The sequence below is a fragment of the Pogoniulus pusillus genome, chromosome 17 (assembly GCF_015220805.1).
Source record: "Pogoniulus pusillus isolate bPogPus1 chromosome 17, bPogPus1.pri, whole genome shotgun sequence".
In the NCBI taxonomy this organism is placed as follows: domain Eukaryota; kingdom Metazoa; phylum Chordata; class Aves; order Piciformes; family Lybiidae; genus Pogoniulus; species Pogoniulus pusillus.
In genome coordinates this window covers 14,746,273-14,767,991 of record NC_087280.1, presented here as the reverse complement: position 1 = coordinate 14,767,991, position 21,719 = coordinate 14,746,273, and positions in this window count along the sequence as shown.

Below are 21,719 nucleotides of genomic sequence, written 5' to 3'. Positions count from 1 at the left end.
GGAAGAAATGAGATTTCCCTGCTTTTTTTTTTTGAAGGCTTAAATATTCCTTTTTATTCTGCTTGGCTTTTTTTTTTTTCTCCCCTCCTTTTTGATCATAAATCAATGTCCTTCCCCCCGCCTTCCCGGGAAGCCAAGCTGCTCTGCGCTGCCCTCCAGATCTCCACCTGCCAGGAAGAAAACAAAAATCAATAAATTAGGAAAAGATGCTTTGGGAAAAGAGTTGTGTGGAGAAGAGAGAGCCCAGGCAGCTTGGGGGATGGGGCAGGGTCCTGGGCTAAGGTGGTTCTTCTGGTTCTCCTCATCCCTCTCACGCAAGGACCTACAATCAGCTTTGCTTTTGCTCCAAACATGGTTTAAAATGAAAATCATCATCAACCTGATGTGGGTTCAGCAGGGGACTGGATGAGATCATAGGATCATAGGATGCTGGGGGTTGGAAGGGTCCCAAAGAGATCATTGAGTCCAACCCCCTGCCGGAACAGGACAATACTATCTCAGACAGGTCACAGAGGAACACATCCAGACAGGCCTGGAAAGGCTCCAGACAAGGAGACTCCACAACCTATCTGGGCAGCCTGTTCCAGTGCTCTGTGACCCTTACAGTAAAGAAGTTCCCCATTGTGTTGGAAGTGCCTTCCAACCCCCCACCATGCTGGGATTCTGTGTCAATCATAGGTTGTGTTGGTCAGAAAATATCTCTCCAAGATGATCAAGTCCAGCCATGAACCCAACACTGCCAGGTCAACACCAAACCATGGCCCTCAGCACTACATCTAGGGGCAGTGGTTCCCTTCTTGGTGGGAGTCGGTCTCTTCTGCCATGCAACCAGCAATAGAACAAGGGGACACAGTCTCAAGTTGTGCCAAGGGAGGTCTAGGCTGGATGTTAGGAGGAAGTTCTTGCCAGAGAGAGTGATTGGCATTGGAATGGGCTGCCCAGGGAGGTGGTGGAGTCACTGTCCCTGGAGGTGTTGAAGCACAGCCTGGATGAGGCACTTAGTGTCATGGTCTAGTTGATTGGACAGGGAGCACATTCCCAGCCATTGCCAACACATCTCCAGGAAACATTCCATACCATTGTCCAGCATGAGCTGTGGGTGGCTCAGACCAGCCCTGGAGTGTCCATCCTTTCCCAGAGAAACCCCCCAAACCTGACAAACACACTGTGACCTTCAAGCCTCCCGTGAGAACCATTTGACTTCAAAACAACCAGAAGTGATCTTGGTTTCCCTTCACAAAACTGCAAACCAACTCATGGAAGCTCTGGTTGAGGATACCAACCCTGCACAGCTTCTCATCTCTGCTTCCCTGAGCACAGCTCAAACACCTCCACACCTCTGCCCTCCCCCAGAGCACCAGCAAAGGATCTAAGCATGAGAGAAATGCAGTAGGTAGAACATAGAAGTGCCCAAGACACAACCCAGCCTGGTGGGAAAGTTATCTGCATAACCACCATGTTTTACATCCCCTGGGCCACGTGTAAGCCTTCACCAGGAGCTTTATCTGCTGCAACATCTCCCTTAGAAGCCTTTCCACCCACCACGAATCACCAGGTGTGCAGTCAGCCCAGCCCATTGGCTGGCATCCTGCAGCTGGCCAATTAATCACCCAATGTAATTGGAATTATGCAAAGAACAAACTGGTCCCATCAAGTTGTTCCAGGGAGGGTTTGCAGCTGAGGAACAGGGGTGACGGTGACAAGGGTGTACTAGAAGAATCACAGATCACCATCTCATGGTGGTCAGGATACAATGCACCTCAGCTCCTCCAGCTGAAGACTCCTCCTGAGCACCCACTGCAGCACCAGACCAAGCTCCCACTTGCCCAGCAACACAGGAACTCTGCAAATCTTCTTCTCAAGCCTTTAAAGCACTGGGGAGAGCATGAGGCTTCACCTGCTGGTGACCTGCCCTTGCTGGCTTTGCTGTTGATGACCAGAGAGGGGAAAGATGCCCCATCCCTGGACCTGTTCCAGGTTGTTTAGGGCTCTGAGCAAGCTGGTGCAGTTGCAGATGTCCCTACTGCCTGCAGATGGGTTGGACTGGCTGACTTTTAAAGGTCCCTTCCCACCCAAACCCTTCTAAAATTCCATGCAAGCTGGTGTTGTGCCATGCAGACAGCCCACAGGGCTCCTCCGCCAGCTGCAGCCTATCTCCTGCGCTATGTGCCCAGCAGAAGCCACCTCAGGTCAGTTACCTGCTGGAGGACAGCACAGAGAAGAAAAGTTGGGGCCCACAGCACTGGGCACTCCATTCAAAACCACTCAAAGGGACAAAAATAACCCAGGAGAAAGCCAGGCAGTCTGTCCTCACCATCACCCAGAGCTGCCTGCCTCCGTTTTGTGGGGCTTGGAACAAATTTAATGGCTGCTGCTATTCTGGGGAGGGTGTTTGGAGGCTCCTTCTGCTAATTGACAGCTCAGGCTTGGGATCCAAGAAACATGAGTGTTGTCATCTTCTGAAGGTTTGGCTTTCCCTTGCTTATCCACAGCGAGACAACTGCCACCGGTGCTAGCGCCTGTGTCTTCAGCACTCCCTCTGAGAACCTTCTGTGTTGGTTCTGCTGATGACTGCTGAGAAGTTCCTCACCTACCCTCCTGGGCAGGATCAACCTCCTCCAGAAGGCAGCAAGATACTGGTGGGACCACTTGTCTGAGGTAGATACCTTCATCTCCTTCCAGCCACCTCCCCTGACCCTGGTTCCCACCGCCAGCGCTGGAGCGCAGCTCCTTTGAGGAGCCTTGGTCGCACGCCCGCGCTGGAGCTCACCGGGGCTGGCACGGGCAGACCTTCAGGAGTTCTCCGACAGAATGGCTCCTCCACATCTTCCTGCCTGCAAGAACAGGCCGTGCAGGAGGCCATGATTTGCATGAGCTTTTGCAATCCAAAGCCAAAGCTGGTGGCATTGGCCTTGAAGCCGGGATGCTAAAAAGCCTCTGAAGAAGCCTGGTTTTGCATCCATCCAGGATGTAGCTGCTGCTGAAACCAAACTAAATCCATTCCAGTTGAGCAGGACCAACACGGGAAGCACGAGCTGGATAATCCCCATCTGCAGGAAGGCACAACTTGGCTCTGTGGCATCTTTGAAGCTCACAGGGGTGAGATTAAAGAGAAATGCTAAAGCTTCCCAACAGCTGGTAGAAAGAGGCTGGTGGGAAGCGACCAAGGCGACGCTTTGCCGGTGTCACAGTGTGGCAGAGCTCGCATCTTCTGTGCCTCTGGCAAGCCCGGGGTGAAAGGGAAAGCTCCAGCGTGGTGCACAGCCCCTGTGCTTCAGCAAGCAACAACCAAGAGTCTTTCCTGAGTCGGAGGCCACGTGTGGATGAGACCAGGTTTGCTCAACAGTTTTGGAGCAAAACCCTGGTGAGTCTTTGAAAGAACAGCTCAGATTTGTAACCCAGCGGTGAGACAGGCAGGGTTTGGCAGGGGGACTTCATCTCACAGAGGAAGAAAAGCAAATCCAGGCCGATGGAAAGCTCCCTTCATCTCAGAGGGGCCCAAAACCACAAGGAAAACATTTCCAACATTCCCAAGGCTTTGTGGTATCCCGACCCCAAGGGCTGGGCAGATCCATTATACATATGAAAACCAGGTGCAAAAAGAGCTGTCTTGAGGTGGGCTTGGGCTTAGTGGGTTTTCATCTGGAGGGTTTTGTTTCGGGGGGGACATCTAATCCTGAGTAAATGCACGTGACTCTCTCCTTAAAATAGTCCACCACATCCCATGGAGCCCAATCTGGAGGAGGTACAAGATTGTGGCTGCCATTAACACGTCCGCGTTTGCCAGAACATCTCCCCCAGCATCGCCATGGTGGTTTTGTAGCTGCTGCTGCTGATCTCCTCAGAGGCTCCTTGCATCTGGCAGAAGCTCCTAGTATGGTGAAGGAAGACTTGGAAGGAAAATCCATCCCTTTTCCTGGAGAGGAAACATCCAAAGGAGAGAGAAGATAATGTCAGATGAATTATTTACCGCCGTGAGCTCATGGAAAGCTTCGCTGGGAGCCCACCAAGCCCAGCAGGCTCTGATCTTTTATCTGTTTAGCAGGAGAAGATGGAAAAAGAGGATTGGGGAGGGGAAAAAAAAACAACCAACTTAGTGACAGTGTCTGTTGATCAGCAACATGAGAAAAATGAATTGCTTGCCTGAACCTGAAAAATATCAAACTGCATAAGTAAATCCATGTAAATTATTAATAAATGAATTTACATTTGGAGCCTAAGCAGGAGAAATTAATTTCATTTCTTAGGCTAAAACTGGCCAGCAAGGGCTGATGACTCCAGAACTAAACACATACAGAAGCAAAGGGGGAAAAAAATGAACGTGGGGTGGGGTTTGGAAGGGAAAAAAAAGGTGAAGTTTGGGAAGGAAAAAGATGAAGTTTGGGAAGGAAGAAAGGTGACATTTTGGAAAGAATAAAGATGAAGTTTGGGAAGGAGAAAGTTGTAGTTTGTGAAAGAATAAAGGTGAAGTTTGGGAAGGAGAAAGAGGAAGTTTGGGAAGGAAGAAAGGTGAAGTTTGAGAAAGAATAAAGGTGAAGTTTGGGAAGGAAAAAGTTGAAGTTTGGGAAAGAATAAAGGTGAAGTTTGGGAAAGAATAAAGGTGATGTTTGGGAAGGAAGAAAGGTGAAGTTTGGGAAGGAAGAAAGGTGAAGTTTGAGAAAGAATAAAGGTGAAGTTTGGGAAGGAAAAAGTTGAAGTTTGGGAAGGAGAAAGGTGAAGTTTGGGAAAGAATAAAGGTGAAGTTTGAGAAGGAGAAAGGTGAAGTTTGGGAAGGAAGAAAGGTGAAGTTTGAGAAAGAATAAAGGTGAAGTTTGGGAAGGAAAAAGTTGAAGTTTGGGAAAGAATAAAGGTGAAGTTTGGGAAAGAATAAAGGTGAAGTTTGGGAAAGAATAAAGGTGAAGTTTGGGAAAGAATAAAGATAAAGTTTGGGAAAGAATAAAGATAAAGTTTGAGAAAGAATAAAGATGAAGTTTTGGGAATGAGAAAATGAAGTTTGGGAGGGAAGGGAGAAAGTTGAAGTTTGGGAGGAGAGAAAGGTGAAGTTTGGGAAGGAAAAAAAGATGCAAAGTGAAAGGTTTTGGTCCTGAACAAAGCCAGCAGCCAGCAGAACTTTCCAGCAGTTACAAAGACGAAGCCACAGACACAAAAAGCTTCCTTGAGCCTGAAGGTGTTTCAGGCACCATCATAGAACCATTGAGGTTGGAAGAGACCTCTGAGATCATCAAGTCCCACTGCTGGTCTTGATTTCACAATTCCACTACTATCTCCCTCTCCATCTCTATCTCCAGTAGTGGCAGTTCCATGGAGAACACCCAGGCTGGGGACCTTCAGCGACAGCTAATGCATGCTCACAGCTATTGATTATCAATAATTACTATTCATTAATCAATAATTATTAAGCAAAGCCTCATCTTGAAACATCCTTTCCAGAAAACGCCGTCTGTTGCCTCCATCCTGAGCTGACAGGTGATGATGTTCCCCATGCCAAAGACACTCCAGTGTACCACCAGCACATCCTGGCTGCTCCCAGGAAAATTAATGGGAATTTGCTAATTTCCTGGGGAAATGCTGAGCTGCAGTGGGAGGCAGGGCACAAAGGCCTCTCAGAGCTTTGTCCTTGGTGAGTGCTCACCTCACATCGAAAAGTGGGCAGTGCCATTGGTGGCTGCCACACATGGGAAACTTGGGATGAAAGATCAGGGGGTTGCTGCACTTCCCTGTTGTGCCAGTGCTTGTCAGACCGATGAGGCTTGGATGGTGTTGGGTTTGGAGCCTCGTGGTGTCCCAGGGTACGGAAACGACATCAGCTCTTTAACTGCATCAGCTTTTTTCTCTGTACCTCAGCCCTCATGGAGCCAAAGGGCTTGAAAACACTCCCCTGTTCCTCACATCTTCTCTTTTGCAGACTAAACCATCTCCCTCCATAAAATCACAGATTCATTTGGGTAGGAAAAGACCTTCCAGCTCGAGTCCAACCATCAACCCTCTCGGTGAAACAAACTGTTCCTCATGCCCAGTCTAAAGGCAACCTAAGGCTATTTCCTCTGGTTCTGTCACTTGCTCCTTGGGAGAAGAGACCAAGCTCCAAGCTTCTTTCCAGGAGTTGTGAAGACCCAGAAGGTCTCCCCTCAGCCTTACTGTAGGCCCCTTTCAGATACTGAAATGCATCTCTAAAGTCTCCTGAAGCCTTCTCTTCTCCAGACTGAACAGCCCTAACTTTCCCAGCCTGTCTTCACAGAGGAGGTGCTCCAACCCTCTGATCATCTCCATGGCCTATTCCGAGCCCACTCAAGCAGGTTCATGTCCTCCTTGTGTTGGGGGGCCCCAGTGCCAGGCACAGTACTCCAGGTGACATCTCAGCAGAGCAGAGTAGAGAGGGAGAATCACATCCCTTCATTCTGATGAAAAGAAAACCTCCTTAAGCCATCTTCTCCCCAGCTGCCCCTTGCTGGAGCCCATCTGCAGCCTCTTCACCAGGTCTCATTGTTATTTCATGTGATGAGACATTCCAGAGAAGGAAACCAAATCAAACCAGACATTTGGAGGGGCTTTTGTTTTGCTTTTTTCGCAGCTTCTCCCCTGCCCCTTCCCACTTTGACTCTTACAAACACACTTGTCTAGTTGATTTGCTCAGGGCTGCCTCCAAAGCCTTGTCTTTGGACTGGAGACACTGCTCCTTTCCATTCAGCTTCTCAGAGTTAGAAGGGAAACAAAAAAACAAACCCCAAACAACCCACCCAAACAAGAAAAAGCTTGGCAAAGGAACAATAGAAGGGAAGGGGTAAAAGAAAAAAGGAGATATGAATACTCTCAGAACAGAAGCTGCATTATGTGATGTGGTTTCCCTGTGGTTAGTCTGCAACAGGATCAGGCAAGAGAGATGTGGGAAAAAAAAAGATACTGGCTGGAACCAGACAGGGAGCTGGGGAGGGTTCATAGATTCAGAGGTTGGGTTGAGTTGGAAGGGACCCTGAAGATCATCTGGTTCCAACCCCCAGTCCTGCTATGGACAAGGACATCTTCCACTAGCTCAGGTTGCTTAAAACCTCATCCAACCTGGCCTTGAACACCTCCAGGGAGGAAGCATCCATGACCTCCCTGGGCAACCTGTTCCACTGTCTCACCACCCTCACTGTAAAGAATTTAGTTTGATGGGAAGAGGTTAGAAAACAAACATGGTGGTTCCATGTCACACCAAGTGACTGCTGAGCATCCATAATAGCTGGGTGGGTGAGTTGGGATGGGGACAGAGAGGGGCTAGCATTGTCCTCTGCACTGGGCAGACACCATTCAGGTGCCTTTCGCAGTAGAATCATAGAATCCTAGAGTGATTGTGGTGGAAAGGGACCTTGAATGGTCACCCAGTCCATGGTTTGGAACCCCTTGTTGGCCAGTTTAGGATAGCCTGTCTTTGGAACCCCTTGTTGGCCAGTTTAGGATAACCTGTCTTATCCACTCCTCCCCGCGAGTGCCACCTCTGACTTACTGTGCCCCATGTTGAGGCACAAGTTGTGGAAGCATCCTGGGTCTGCACAGAAGCAAGCCTAAGCCAGGGCCTTTCTTCACACCAATAGAGCCATGGAATGGCAGGGGAGTTGGACTAGGTGAGCTTTCAAGGTCCCTTCCAACACCTAACGTTCTGTGATCCTGGGAGATGTGGTGCTGAGGGCCATGGTTTAGTGGTGACCTGGCAGTGCTCTGTCAACAGTTGGGCTCAACGCTCCTAAAGGTCTCCTCCACTCAAAATGATTCAACTGTTCTATGCTCCTAGGGAGCAAACCATCACACAAGAGTCATGGCTTAAAGTACAAGACAAGAATGAGCTGTTGGAGACATCGATGGTTCCAGCAGCTACAAGGCAGCAGCTGCAGAGCCTGAGCAGCCACCACCAGCCCCAAACAAAACATGCTCATTCGTGCTGATGCAGCAGTCCTGGAAAGCCTGAACACACCCCAGAATCTCACTTTACATCATCAAGCAAGTTTCCCTTCTGTAGGTCACCCACCAAAGCCACGACTGCATGAGGCAGTGCACACCAATACAGCAAGATCAGCAAAAGCTGTTGAGATCCATCCTCTGCCCCAGCCAGGCTCCCACCACAGCAGCCCTGGCTCCTTCCTGGGGTTTGCTCCATGAAAGACAATTCACCACCTCCACCACCATCAGAAGGCCATCACAGGTTCCCAACCAAGCTACAGGAGCTGTGCCTGAAGCATCACCTCTACGAGACTGGCGGTGGAGAAAGGCCACGTTTAGCATCAGCCGAGATTCAGGTAGTGTGGGGGAAGAACCTCTGAGTTCTAAACCTCCATCTTTTGTTCCTCAAGCCACATGAGTTGTGCTGGGGAACCGCTCTGGAGGCCAAGCCCATCCTCCTCTCACTTGCCTTGCCTCGGTGTGAACGTGTGAGTGGGAGGACAGTCAGCACAGTCAGCTGAGCTACAGGAAGCGCGCAAAGCGTGGGGGAAACACAGGCATGGGAGGGGGGAAAGAAAAGGGTAAATTCTCTGAAATTCTGTCAGCACAGTGAATTTCTGCTTTTCTGATTGCAACAGAATTACTGGCTGCATTTACCCCGGGCTGGTGTCACACTGGCTGGGGCAGCACGCTGCAGGGCGTGACCTTTGGGGTGGCAGTCACCAGTGCTGTGATTCTTGTGGGTCTCGCCTGGCTGTGGTCCTGCCCGCAGCAAAATGTGAGGCAAAGCCAAGTGTGGGGCAAGGGGAGGAGGAGAGCAGAGGAAGTTCCACCTCAACATGAGGAGAAAGTTCTTTGCTGTGAGAGTGATGGAGGCCTGGAGCAGGCTGCACAGAGAGGTTGTGGAGTCTCCTCATGAGAGCTTCCAAACCCAGCTGGATGTGTTCCTGTGGCCTGCCTTGGGTGACCATGCTGTGGCAGGGGAGTTGGACTTTGTCTCCAAGGGCACCTCCATACCCCTACCATTCTGTTAGTCTATGAACAGTTTTGGTGGAGATCATAGGTCTGAAGGTCTCTCCTGGTGCCTGTGAACTAAGCAAGTGTGAGGAGCAGCATTTCAGGTCAGTGTTAGTAAGTTAAGATCCCATCACTCTGGATTCCCTGCATTCTCACTCTGTTCTGCAGTGTCTCAAACAGTGGAGCTGTTGTGGAGTTTCCTTCTCTGGAGTCTCTCAAGACCCACATGAATGTATCACAGTATCACAGTATCACCAAGTTTGGAAGAGACCTCACAGATCATCAAGTCCAACCCTTTACCACAGAGCTCAAGGCCAGACCATGGCACCAAGTGCCACATCCAGTCCTGCCTTGAACAGCCCCAGGGACGACGACTCCACCACCTCCCCGGGCAGCCCATTCCAGTGTCCAATGACTCTCTCAGTGAAGAACTTTCTCCTCACCTCCAGCCTAAATTTCCCCTGGTGCAGCCTGAGGCTGTGTCCTCTTGTTCTGGTGCTGGCCACCTGAGAGAAGAGAGCAACCTCCTCCTGGCCACAACCACCCCTCAGGGTGGTGATCCTGTGTGACCTCAAACCTACGATTCCCTGGAACGAGGTTGGAGCCAGGTGGGAGCTGATCTCTTCTCCCAAGGAACAAGTGGCAGAATGAGAGGAAATGGCCTCGGATTGCCCCAGGAGAGGTTTAGGTTGGACATGAGGCACAATTTCTTCACTGAAAAGGTGGTCGGGCAGTGGAACAGGCTGCCCAGGGAGGTGGTGATATCACTGTCCCTGGAGGTCAAGAGACCTGTGGCCGTGGCACTTTGGGACAGGGTTTTGTGACCATGGTGGTGCTGGGTTGGTGGCTGGACTGTGTGATCTTAGGGGGCTTTCCCAAACAAGGATTCTGTGGTTCTGCACTGATTCCGTGAGCCGCCCTAGGTGACCCTGCTTTGGCAGGGGGCTCGCACCACAGAAGTCCCTTCCAACCCCCCCCCCCCCGTTCTCTGATCCCATGCCAAAGCTGTGACAGCCCCACTCGTTTTCTCCCCGAAGCAGCAGCGCTTTGGGGGTTCCCACTCCCTTCTCTGGACTCAGCTGTGCTGCAGCAGTTGGGGCGCAGCTTTGGGGTGCTGCGGGCAGGAGGGTGCTGCCATCGCCCCCCCCCTGCTTCACGCTGCCAGCCAGGCTCTCAGTGCGAAGAAGGAGAAGGCTGTGCGGTAAATGAAAGGCTGCGGTGAAGGGTTGGCAGCGCAGCCCGGGCGCCGGCGCCTGGCTTTGTCTCGGAGTAATTTAGCAGCTTTAATGAGAATTCATTCCCATTAGGCTGTGAATAGCTGCTTTGATGGGAGACAAGAGGTGATGAACCAGTCGGAGCGGAGACGATTGGCACAGATGCCACCATGCTTCAGCGCTCCCCGCTCCCCCTCCTGCCAGGGCTGCCGCAGAAGCGCCCGAAGAAGGATGAGGATGAGCAGAGATGGGGCAGAGAGGAGGGGGAGAAAGGTTAGGTTGGACATGAGGAAAATTTCCTTCTCTTGGACTGTTTTCAAGGCCTGACCCAAGCCCAGGGCAGTGGTGGAGTCCTCATCCCTGGAGGGCTTTCAAAGCCGTGGAGAGGTGGTGCTGAGGGACACGGTTTAGTGGTGACCTGGCAGTGCTGCGTTAATGGCTGGACTCAATGAGCTTAAAGGTCTTTTGCAACCCAAACAACTCATTGATTCTCTGGTTGCAGGCATTTATATCCTCAACCATTTGGATGAGACCAATGCCAGCTGAAACCACCACCAGTGATGGTTTTAGCATTCTATGACAGAGTGGGTTCAGCTTCTACAGGGACCAGTCCAAGCTATAACCTGCTCAGCATCAGAGGAAAGGTCAGAACAACCCCCAGGAGGGTTTTTGGGATGTAGCTGTGACCTGCACAAGGTCCCACTGGTGGCCTTGGCACTGCCGTGATGCTCTGGGTTCATGATTCTGGGCAGGGTCCCCACAAAGCATCCCTTCTCACAGAGGTGTCCCTACCTGTGGTGAGAACAAGTTCGTAGCAGTGAGAATCACAGAGCCCCAGAGCAGGAGGGGTTGGAAGGGATCTCTGGAGATCAACAAGTCCAACCCCCCTGCCAAACAGGATCACCTGGGGCAGGTCACACAGGAACACGTCCAGGTGGGTTTTGAAAGTTTCCAGAGGAGGAGACTCCATAACCTCTCTGGGCAGCCTGCTGCAGGGCTCCAGCACCCTAAGAGGACTCAGAAGCCATGGGCTCCCAGGGTGGGAGACACTGGTGGCATGGTGCCCACTGCTCTCCACCCATGCAGGACAGAGCCTGGGGACAGTTTGCCTTCAAAAGTGACTGAGTTCATACAATCAGCCACCGGTGCAAGGCAGTGGGATCCAAAACCCTAATTTGGCCTGATTAAAGCTTAATGATTCCAGCTTCATGATTAAAGAAATGCCCCAATTTCCTCCTTCCCAGCAGCCCTGGCTGGCAGCACTCAGGTGGAGCAGACACGCATGGGGCTGGAGCTTCTGGAGACAACATAGTGGGGGGAGGGAGGGGGAATGTGGATTTCAATGGCTTGGGCACAGAGAGGAGGATTCAGGCAGAGGGATGAGCCGGTTCGTTAGCGACAGGGAGAAGCTAAAGCCTTCTAATGAGGCCTTCAGGGTAAGAACCTGGCAGGGTCTCAAGCAGAAGACAATCTCTGTGAGCAATCATTTGGAGGACAGCAGAGGCCAAGCTCTCCCCATTGTCCCCAGGCAGGGTCACCAGCTCGGGGGAGATGTTGGTTGGATGGTTGCATCCAAAAGGCAGTGGTCAGTAGCTTGATGTCCAGATCACAGAATCACAAAATGGTTTGGGTTGGAAAGGAACCTAAACATCATCTACTTCCAACTCCCCTGTCATGGACAGAGACATAGGAAATGGGTGGAGACAAGGCACAAGTGGTGTCTGTATTGAGACAAGTGATGTTCAATATCCTTATCAATGATACTGACAGTGAGGTTGAGGAACCCTCAGCAAGACTGCAGATGGCACCAAGCTGAGTGATGAGGTTGATCAGACTGAAGGACAGGATGGGTGCCATCCTGAGGGACCCAGACAGGCTGAAGAGTTGGGCTGAGGAGAATCTCATCAGGTTCAAAAAGACAAAGGGCAAAGTCCTGCACCCAGATCAGGACAATCCTCAGTAGCAGTCCAGGCTGGGGGATGCTGAGACTGAGAGCAGCCCTACAGAAAAGGACTTGGGGGTGCTGGTGGGTAAGAAACTGGACATGAGCCAGCAGTAGGCACTTGCAGCCCAGAAGGCCAGTGGTAGCCTGGGATGAATCAAAAGCAGAGTACTCAGCAGATGAGAGAGTTGATTCTGCCTCTCTGCTCTGGTGAGACCTCACCTGCAGTGTTGTGTCCAGCTCTGGGGCCCTCAGTACAACAGAGGCATGGACCTGCTGCAGTGGGTCCAGAGGAGCTGTGAAGATGATCAGAGGGCTGCAGCACATCTCCCATATGGACAGGCTGGGAGAGTTGGGGCTGTTCAGCCTAGAGAAGAAAAGACTCCAGGGAGCCCTCGGAGCTGCATTTCAACATCTGAAAAGGACCTAGAGAAGGCTGGGGAGGGACTGTTCAGAAGGGCCTGCAGTGACAGGACAAGGAGCAGTGGTTTAAAACTGGAGCAGGGGAGATTTAGGTTGGACATTAGGAGGAAGTCCTTCACAAGGAGAGTGGTGAAACACTGGAACAGGCTGCCTGGAGATGTGGTTGAAGCCCCATCTCTGGAGACATTCCAGATCAAACTTGAAGAGGCCCTGGGCAGCCTGCTCTAGTTGGAGACATCCTTGCTGACTGTGGTGGCCTTGGGCATGATGACCTTTGAGGGTCCCTTCCAACGTGATGCATTCTGTGACTTTCTGATTCTATTCTACTTGCAAAGAGGCAGAAAAGGCAGGAAAATGCCCCAGAAAAAGCACTTGAGCATCGTGCAGCAGAGCCTCCCTGGAGAAACACCGCCAGAAGCCCAAGTCCCCATCAGCGCTGGAGCTCTGGACCCCATTGCAGGAGAGCTGGCAGGGGCAGGGAGGGGAGAGGGGCTGGCCCCAATCCACAGAAGGTGCTCTCGTCATGAAAGCATCTTTTGATTCTGTTATTGCAGCTATCAAAATATTGCAGAGTTCAGAGCATTCCTCGGGGATCCCTGAGCTCTTCAAAGAGCAGAGGACCAGGGCTGGGGAGGGGAATGAAGCCTTTAATTATGTCAGCTTCTGTGCTTGCTTCTGCTGTGGAGCTCCTTACCAAAACAATCCCAACGTGGGGTTTAATGAGGAGAGGCACACGTGGCTTTGCTGTGCAAACACGGGGAGATAAAGCTGAGCTCTTTTTCTGTCCTTAATAGATGTGTCAGAGAATCAACCAGGTTGGAAGAGACCAAGATCAACCAGTCCAACCTATCCCCCAGCCCTAGCCAGTCAACTAGACCATGGCACTAAGTGCCCCATCCAGTCTTCTCTTGAACACCTCCAGGCACGGCCACTCCACCACTTCCCTGGGCAGCCCATTCCAATGCCAATCACTCTCTCTGCCAAACAACTTCCTCCTAACATCCAGCCTATACTTCCCCTGGCACAACCTGAGACTGTGTCCCCTCATTCTGTTGCTGGGTGTCTGGGAGAAGAGACCACCCCCCCACCTGGCTACAGCCTCCCTTCAGGTCGTTGTAGTTGTAGAGACATCCACATTTCTTCCAGACCCTGAGCTATCACCCAGGAGTGTGACTTGAGGGGTCTGGAGCAGAAGAACTGCTGCTGTGGCAATCAAAGCCTGGCTGCAGACCTGCCCCACAGACACAATGTTGTGGGAAGAGGCTTTTTGTCTGCCTGCCAGCCCTGGTTCACACTCACACTGTTCTCCATCACTTCTACATCCCTCAGCAGCATTTGCCTCCTTCCCACCACCCTCCAAAGAGGCAAAAACAGAATCACAGGATCATTTTGGTTGGAAGAGACCTCCAGGAGCATTGAATCCAATGCCCACCGTGTCCCTGACCACCACATCTCCACACCTTTGAAACCCTTCCAGGGATGGGGAGCTCTACCATGGCCCTGGGCTTGACAACCCTTCCCATGAAGAAATTGTTCCTCATGTCCAAACTAAACCTTCCCTGGGACAACTTGAGGCCATTTCCTCTTGTCCTGTCACTTGTTCCTTGGGAGAAGAGACTGACCCAGGGAGCTGTAGAGCTGTAGAGGGCAGGACCACAGCCTCTTCTCCAGCCTGAGCAACTCCAGGTCCCTCAGCTGCTCCTCACAAGACTTGTGAGCAGTTTCACTGGCCTTTTCTGGAGCTACTCCAGCCCCTCAATGTCCTTCTTGGGGTGTAACAGAGTAGCTTGAAAGAGACCTCTGAGATCATAGAGTCCACCCACCAACCCAACACCACCATGACTATTAAACCATGTCCCCAAGTGCCATGCCCTCTTGTTCATGGATAGTGACTCCAGGGATGGTGACTCCACCACCTGGCCTGTTCCAATGTCTGACCCCTCTTGCAGGAAAGAAGTTTTTCCTAATACCCACCCCAAGCCCCCCCACGTTCAACTTGAGGCCATCTGGCCTCACTTGCTATCGATAAAACAACCTTTCAGTAAGCTGCTGGTGCTTGTCTGGGTCTTTCCAGACAGGGCCTAGGATACTGAGTCGAGACAAAGAGAAAAAACAACCACTAAAATCACTTCTCATGGTAGAAGGACTTACAAAGAGCAACCTTCTGAAAGGTTAGAGATGCAGTTGGCATTTCAGCTGCTGATTTCGTTGCACTCTTTGCTTTCCATGACAATAAAGAGGGGGGGAAAAAAGCCTCTTAATCCCAGAGCAGTTCCCTTCCCCAGTCAGCAGGACACTGGAATGCACAAATTAAAGCTCTGGCAACAAGGAGCAGCAGAGATCAAGATGGAGCCACCCATGCCAAGAAAGGCACATTGAAAGCCACCAAAAAGAGGGATTTTCTTTTCCCCTGTGTTTTCACACACAAATAATAAGCCAAACATCTCCAGCTCAGGGAGCAAAGCTGAGGTTGAAACCAGCTAAGCCAAGTGTGTGGCTGAGAAAGTTCAGACAGAATACAGCACAGAGGTAGCACGTAGAGCTCCAGGCCTGGAGGTGACCCACTGCTGCCCAGGGCTAACACCTGGACCTGTGCCCACATTCACAGCACAGAGCTCCTTTCCATGCACTCCTTCAGAACCATTATCCCCACACATGCCCACCTCCAGGGCAGGGAGATCCTTTCCATATGCTCCTTCAGAACCATTATCCCCACACATGCCCACCTCCAGGGCAGGGAGATCCTTTCCATGTGCTCCTTCAGAACCATTATCCCCACACATGCCCACCTCCAGGGCAGGGAGATCCTTTCCATGTGCTCCTTCAGAACCATTATCCCCACACATGCCCACCTCCAGGGCAGGGAGATCCTTTCCATGTGCTCCTTCAGAACCACCATCCCCACCCATGCCCACCTCCAAGGCAGGGAGATCCTTTCCATGTGCTCCTTCAGAACCATTATCCCCACCCATGCCCACCTCCAGGGTAAGGAGCTCCTTTCCATGTGCTCCTTCAGAACCACTATCCCCACCCATGCCCACTTCCAGGGTAAGGAGCTCCTTTCCATGTGCTCCTTCAGAACCACCATCCCCATCCATGCCCACCTCCGGGGCAAGGAGATCCTCTCCATGTGCTCCCCAAGTATGGCCATGCCCTCTGACCACCTAGGGCTGGGGACAGAGGGGTTTGTTCCATCCTCCACGCCTCTTGCTGAACCCCAAAGCTTTGGCAACCCATGGATCATGAGATCTTTCCAGATGGATGTTTTGGTCCCCATCCCCACCCCCCAGAACTTGCTTTTCCCAGAGCAGACTAGAACTGACACAAGCAATGCCTCAGGGCCTGGTGAATCCAGACTAAAAGGCCTGTTGCAAATCACAGAAATGGCAAAGTCAGCTCATGTCCCAGCCAAGGCCAGGCCAGACCTTGGGCTCTTGAGAGATTTAGTGCTAGCTGTCAAAGATGGGCTTCCATGGCAACCTTGATGGGTGCAGGAGAAGCCTGCACGGAACAGCATCTAGAGGTTTAGACTGTGAGTCTCATGAGGAGCAGCTGAGTGACCTGGGGTTGGACAGTGTGGAGTAAAGGAAGCTCAGAGGAGACCTTCTGGGTATCTACAGCTCCTTGGAAGAAGCTTGGAGCCAGCTAGAGGTCAGTCTCCTCTCCCAGAAACAAGTGATAGGACAAGAGGAAACAGATTCAAGTTGCCCCAAGGGAGGTTTAGGTTAGAAATGAGGAACAATTTCTTCCCCTTGAGGATTGTCAACACCAGGTCCAAAATGCTCAGGGCAGTGGTGGAGTCACCATTCCTGGAGGGGTTTCAAAGCCATGGAGATGTGGTGCTGAGGGCTATGGTTAAGTGCTGGGTTGACAGTTGGACCTTTGAGTTTCCAACCAAAATGATTCTGTGACTCTGATTCTATGATGTAGGAACAGCCCACACACACTCATCACAGGGCTCTTGCCACTTCAAACCCACCAGAGCTCTTGGTTACCTTCTGCAAAACACTTCACACTGCCTGCAGGAGAAAAGAAAGCTTAGATGATTGTTGTGGGGAGAGTCAACTTGACATTGGGGGGCACCATAGAACAGAAATATGGAATCATGGAGTCATGAAGATTGAAACAGAATCATAGAACCATAGAATCAGTCAGGGTTGGAAGGGACCACAAGGAACAGCCAGTTCCAAACTCCTGCCATGCCCAGGGACACCCTACCCTAGAGCAGGCTGCCCACAGCCTCAGCCAGTCTGGCCTTAAACACCTCCAGGGATGGGGTCTCAACCACCTCCCTAGGCAACCAATTCTGGGCTCTCACCACTCTCATGCTGCAGACCTCTAAGAGCATCAAGTCTGACCATGAACCCAACACCATCATGCACACCTTGCTCCACCATGCTTCCCCAGCTCAGCAGATGCCCCCGAGATGCAGTAGCAGGTCTTGCATGACCATGAGAAGAAGTCACAGCAGTGTGCTGAGGTACCCAGGGACCAAAAGCAAACCCCAGCAAGGAGCCCATGGTGCCATGTCCTGCACAGCCCCTGCAATCCTCACCTGGTGGTTCAGCTGCAAACACCTCATTTGATGTGGTTGCTGGGCAGGAAAGTTGGGAAGTTCTCTTTCAAGATGAATTTCTTCCTTACACTTTCTTCTCCTGGTGGAAGCAGCTCAGTTTTCCAAGGATTTGGGCTAGTTTGGAGTGGTTGTTTCTTTTTGTTGGGTGTGGGTTGGTGGGTTTTTTTTGCCAACACAAAGTAAGAAAGTCAACCACTCAGATGAACTTAAAGAACCAATTTGAGAGCAAGGAGTGAAAAATGGAGTAAGAGGTGGTGGTGGTAGGAGAGCCCTGCAGAGGGACCTGGACAGGCTGGATGGGTGGGCAGAGGCCAATGGGATGAGATTTAACAAGGCCAAGTGCAGGGTTCTGCACTTTGGCCACAACAACCCCAAGCAGTGCTATAGGCTGGGGACTGAGTGGCTGGAGAGCAGCCAGGAGGAAAGGGACCTAGGGGTACTGATAGACAGTAAGCTGAAGATGAGCCAGCAGTGTGCCCAGGTGGCCAAGAGAGCCAATGGCATCCTGGCCTGCATCAGGAACAGTGTGGCCAGTAGGATAAGGGAGGTTATTCTGCCCCTGTACTCAGCACTGGTCAGGCCACACCTTGAGTGCTGTGTCCAGTTCTGGGCCCCTCAATTCAAGAGAGATGTTGAGGTGCTGGAACATGTCCAGAGAATGGCAACAAAGCTGGTGAGGGGCCTGGAGCACAAATCCTATGAGGAGAGGTTGAGGGAGCTGGGCCTGTTTAGCCTGGAGAAGAGGAGGCTCAGGGGTGATCTTATTACTGTCTACAATACCTGAAGGGGCATTGTAGCCAGGTGGGGGTTGGGCTCTTCTCCCAGGTAACCAGCAACAGAACAAGGGGACACGGTCTCAAGTTGTGCCAGGGGAGGTCTAGGCTGGATGTTAGGAGGAAGTTGTTGGCAAAGAGAGTGACTGGCATTGGAATGGGCTGCCCAGGGAGGTGGTGGAGTAGCTGTCCCTGGAGGTGTTGAAGCAAAGCCTGGCTGAGGCACTTAGTGCCATGGTCTGGTTGATTGGTTAGCGTTGGGTGCTAGGTTGGACTGGACGATCTTGGAGGTCTCTTCCAACCTGGTTGATTCTATGATTCTATGATGCACCTTTAAAGCTTTCCTACATTTTAAATGCTCCAGCCTCACTCCTCCACCAGATCTTGGAGGAGAGGAGCTAATTAAAAAATGGCTGCTGTGATGACAGCCTAGATTAATAGGTTTTGAAGAGCAGCCAGTGCACCAACTGCTCCTGGAGCCATGATGAAAGCTAATAACGGAGAAAATTCTGCCAATTCTTTTAATTCATGAATATTTAAGCCTGTGAAAAATCTGTCAGATTATAGCACTTTTCTGCTGATTTTCTGCTTAAGTACATTCGTGGGCCCGTGCCAGTTGCTCAAGAAACTTCAGTGGAATGTGGAGACTTTGGGTTTTTTTTTGTTCTTGTTTGCATCACCAGAGCCCTTTTCGCTCTCTTCCAGCTGGTTAACCCCTGCTGGGGCTGCAGGAGCTGAGGGGCAGCTGCTTGCTCCTGGCAAAGGGGCACAGGCTGGGCTGGGGTACTTAGGTCAGGTGTTGGAATTGATTCAAAGCATCCTCTGATTCTATGAATCTGAAGGGACTGTGAAGATCATCTGCTTCTAAACCCTTGCCACTGGCAGGGACAGCTTCCACTAGGAATGGGCTGCCCAGGGAGGTGGGGGAATTGCCATTCCTGGAGGTGTTGAAGGAAAGACTGGCTGAGGGACTTAGTGCCATGGTCTGGTTGATTGGACAGGGCTGGATGCTAGGTTGGACTGGATGAGCTTGGAAGTCTCTTCCAACCTGGTTGATTCTATGATCAGGTTGCTCAAGGTCTCATCCAACCTGAGTTTGAACACCTCTAGGGAGGAGATAACCACAACCTCCCTGGGCAACCTGTTCCAGTGTCTCACCACCCTCATTCTAAAGTTCTTCCTGATCTCCAGTCTAAATCTCCCCTCTTCCAGCTCAAAGCCTTCACCTCTCATCCTATCACTACAAGGCTTTGTAAAAAGTCCCTCCCCAGCTTTCTTGTGGAGCCCTTTCAGTGGGCAACTGGAAGGCTGCTCTGAGGTCTCTCCAGAAAATACTCTCCTCCAGGTCAGGTATTGGAATAGGTTGGTCAGGCAGTGGAACAGGCTACCTACAGAGGTGGTGGGATCACCATCCATGGAGGTGTTCAAGAAACCTGTGGACATGGCACTTTGGGACATGGTTTAATGGCTATGGCAGTGTTGGGTTGATGTTTGGATTTGATGATCTTAGAGGTCCTTTCCAACCAAAATAATTCTATATTCTGTGTTGCTGTGCCCCAGATGCCTCTCTAGCACTCACTATCCCTGCAGGGAGCAAATGGGATGAAGCCTTTGGGTTACACATTGCAAGGGGAAGGAACCACCCAGACAATGTTTTGGATTCTTGGGTTCTGTTTTGGGGTTCTCACTCTGAGAAGGACATTGAGGGGCTGGAGCAGGGCCAGAGTACAGCAACAAAGCTTGGGAAGGGTCTGGAGAACAGGTCTGGTCAGGAGCAGCTGAGGGACCTGGGGCTGTTGAGCCTGGAAGAAAGGAGGCTGAAGGGAGACCTTCTGGCTCTCTATAGCTCCCTGAAAGGAGACTGGAGCTAGGTGGGGATTGATCTCCCAAGAAACAAGGGATGGGACAAGACAGAACAGCCATCCAACAGCAGGTTGGAGCCAGGTGGGGGTTGGTCTCTTCTCACATGCAGCAAGTGATAGAATGAGAGGAAAGGACCTCACATTGCAGCAGAGGAAGTTTAGATTGGACATGAGGAACAATTTCTTCCCTTTGAGGGTTGTCAAGTCCTGTCCCTGTCTGCTCAGGGCAGTGGTGGAGCTTCCACCTCTGAAGGGCTTTTAGTGCTGCATAGATGTGGTGCCGAGGGCCATGGCTTAGCAGGGACCTGGCAGTGCTGGGTGTGATGGTTTGTGTGTTCCCCACCCCCCCACACTTTGGAAATCACCCAGACTAGACTCAGAAGGCTCTGGAAATTGAATGAAGCTTATATTTACAGCTAGCAGAATATACAAGCAGACATTTACAGTATAGACAGTTACATACAGAAATACACAAGGTAAAAGGTAATACAGAAACACAACTCCCCTCCCAGAAACCTGAGTCCCCAGGAGGGGCTCCCAACCGCCCCTTCACCTTCCCCTTACCCCTCTCAACCTTACCCCAGTCCCAAGGAAGAGTGGAGGTTTGGCCAGGGGGTTAGGAAGCAAAGTGGATTAGTCAGAGAAATGGAGGGTGAGGTTAGAGAAAGATGCAGCTGGGAGCTCCCCAGCAGGAGTAGTGCCTTATCTATGCTCTGATTCTTGTTCTTACACATCTCAGCAAGCCTAGAGGGAAGCAGACATCACCACTGTTTTCCTTCCACAGCCTATAATCCAGTCCTTCTCACCAAAACATTCTAGCTAGCTTCAAACTAGCACACTGGGTTAGTGGTTGGGCTCCATGATCGGAATGGACTCTTCCAAGCCAAGCAATTCCATGACTCTCCCACTCCCCAGCTTTGCTGCAAGAGGAAACAAAACGCCCTGGCTTTTTACAGGAGCGCAGCTTCCCCAGCACCCCCTGGCCAGGAGCAGGACCCAGGGCAGGCCGTGGGCTTTTGTGCTCTCCTCATTAGCCCCACGTAATCAGACAAAGCAGGGGCTGGCAGCAGCAGCAGCGGGTCCCGGCAAAGGGGTCGGCGCTGGCACCAGTCGCGGGCTCCTCTCCCAGCTGGCTTCGGCAAGCCCCAAAACAAGAGAGTGTCTGAAGCCACGAGTGGTTTGTTGGCAGCAGCTCTGCTGGCAGGTCCAGGGCTCTCTCCTTGCTGGTGGGCTGTCTTCTGCTGCGCTGCCAGGTGACTCAGTGTGCAGCTATTGAAAACAGGAAAATAAACACACGCCTGCTGCAACCATCACCAACTTCTCTGCTCCTCCAAGCGCTGGAGGCTGAGGCTCCCTGCGAGTGCACCATACAGCAAGCAAGGGGTTGTTGCTTGAGACCGCCACTGGAAGGATGCTCTTTTCCAGCATTCCCAGAACTTTCCCCAGCAAACCTGCACTTGTAGGAGCATCTTTCTTGTGGATGTGTTGGGGAGCCTGGAGCAACTCTGTGAGGAGGAAAGGCTGAGATCCCTAGAGGGAATCTGCTCAAGGCTCAGTATGAGCTAAAGGTTGGAGAGCGAGAGGATGGGGCCAGACTCTTGTCAGTGGTGCCCAGTGACAGGACAAGGGGCAATGGGTACACACTGGGGCCCAGAATGGGTGCTTGATGCTCTGTCTGTATGCAGAGTAGATTAAGACTGGACACTGGGAAGAAGTTGTTTACTATGAGGCTGGTGGAACACAGGTTGTCCAGGGAGGTGACAATGCTCCATCCCTGGAGACATTCAAAGTCAGGTTTGATGAAGCCCTGAGCAACCTGCTGTATTTGCAGATGTCTCTGCTCACTGCAACCAGAGTGGAATCAATGAGCTTTAAACATCCCTTCCAGCTCTAACCATTCCACCATCCTACACCACAGGGAAAATGGGCTTTATGGGTTCAAGGGGGACTTCTGACCTTCACCAGGGGCCAGGGTTTCTTCTCAGATGCCACAGG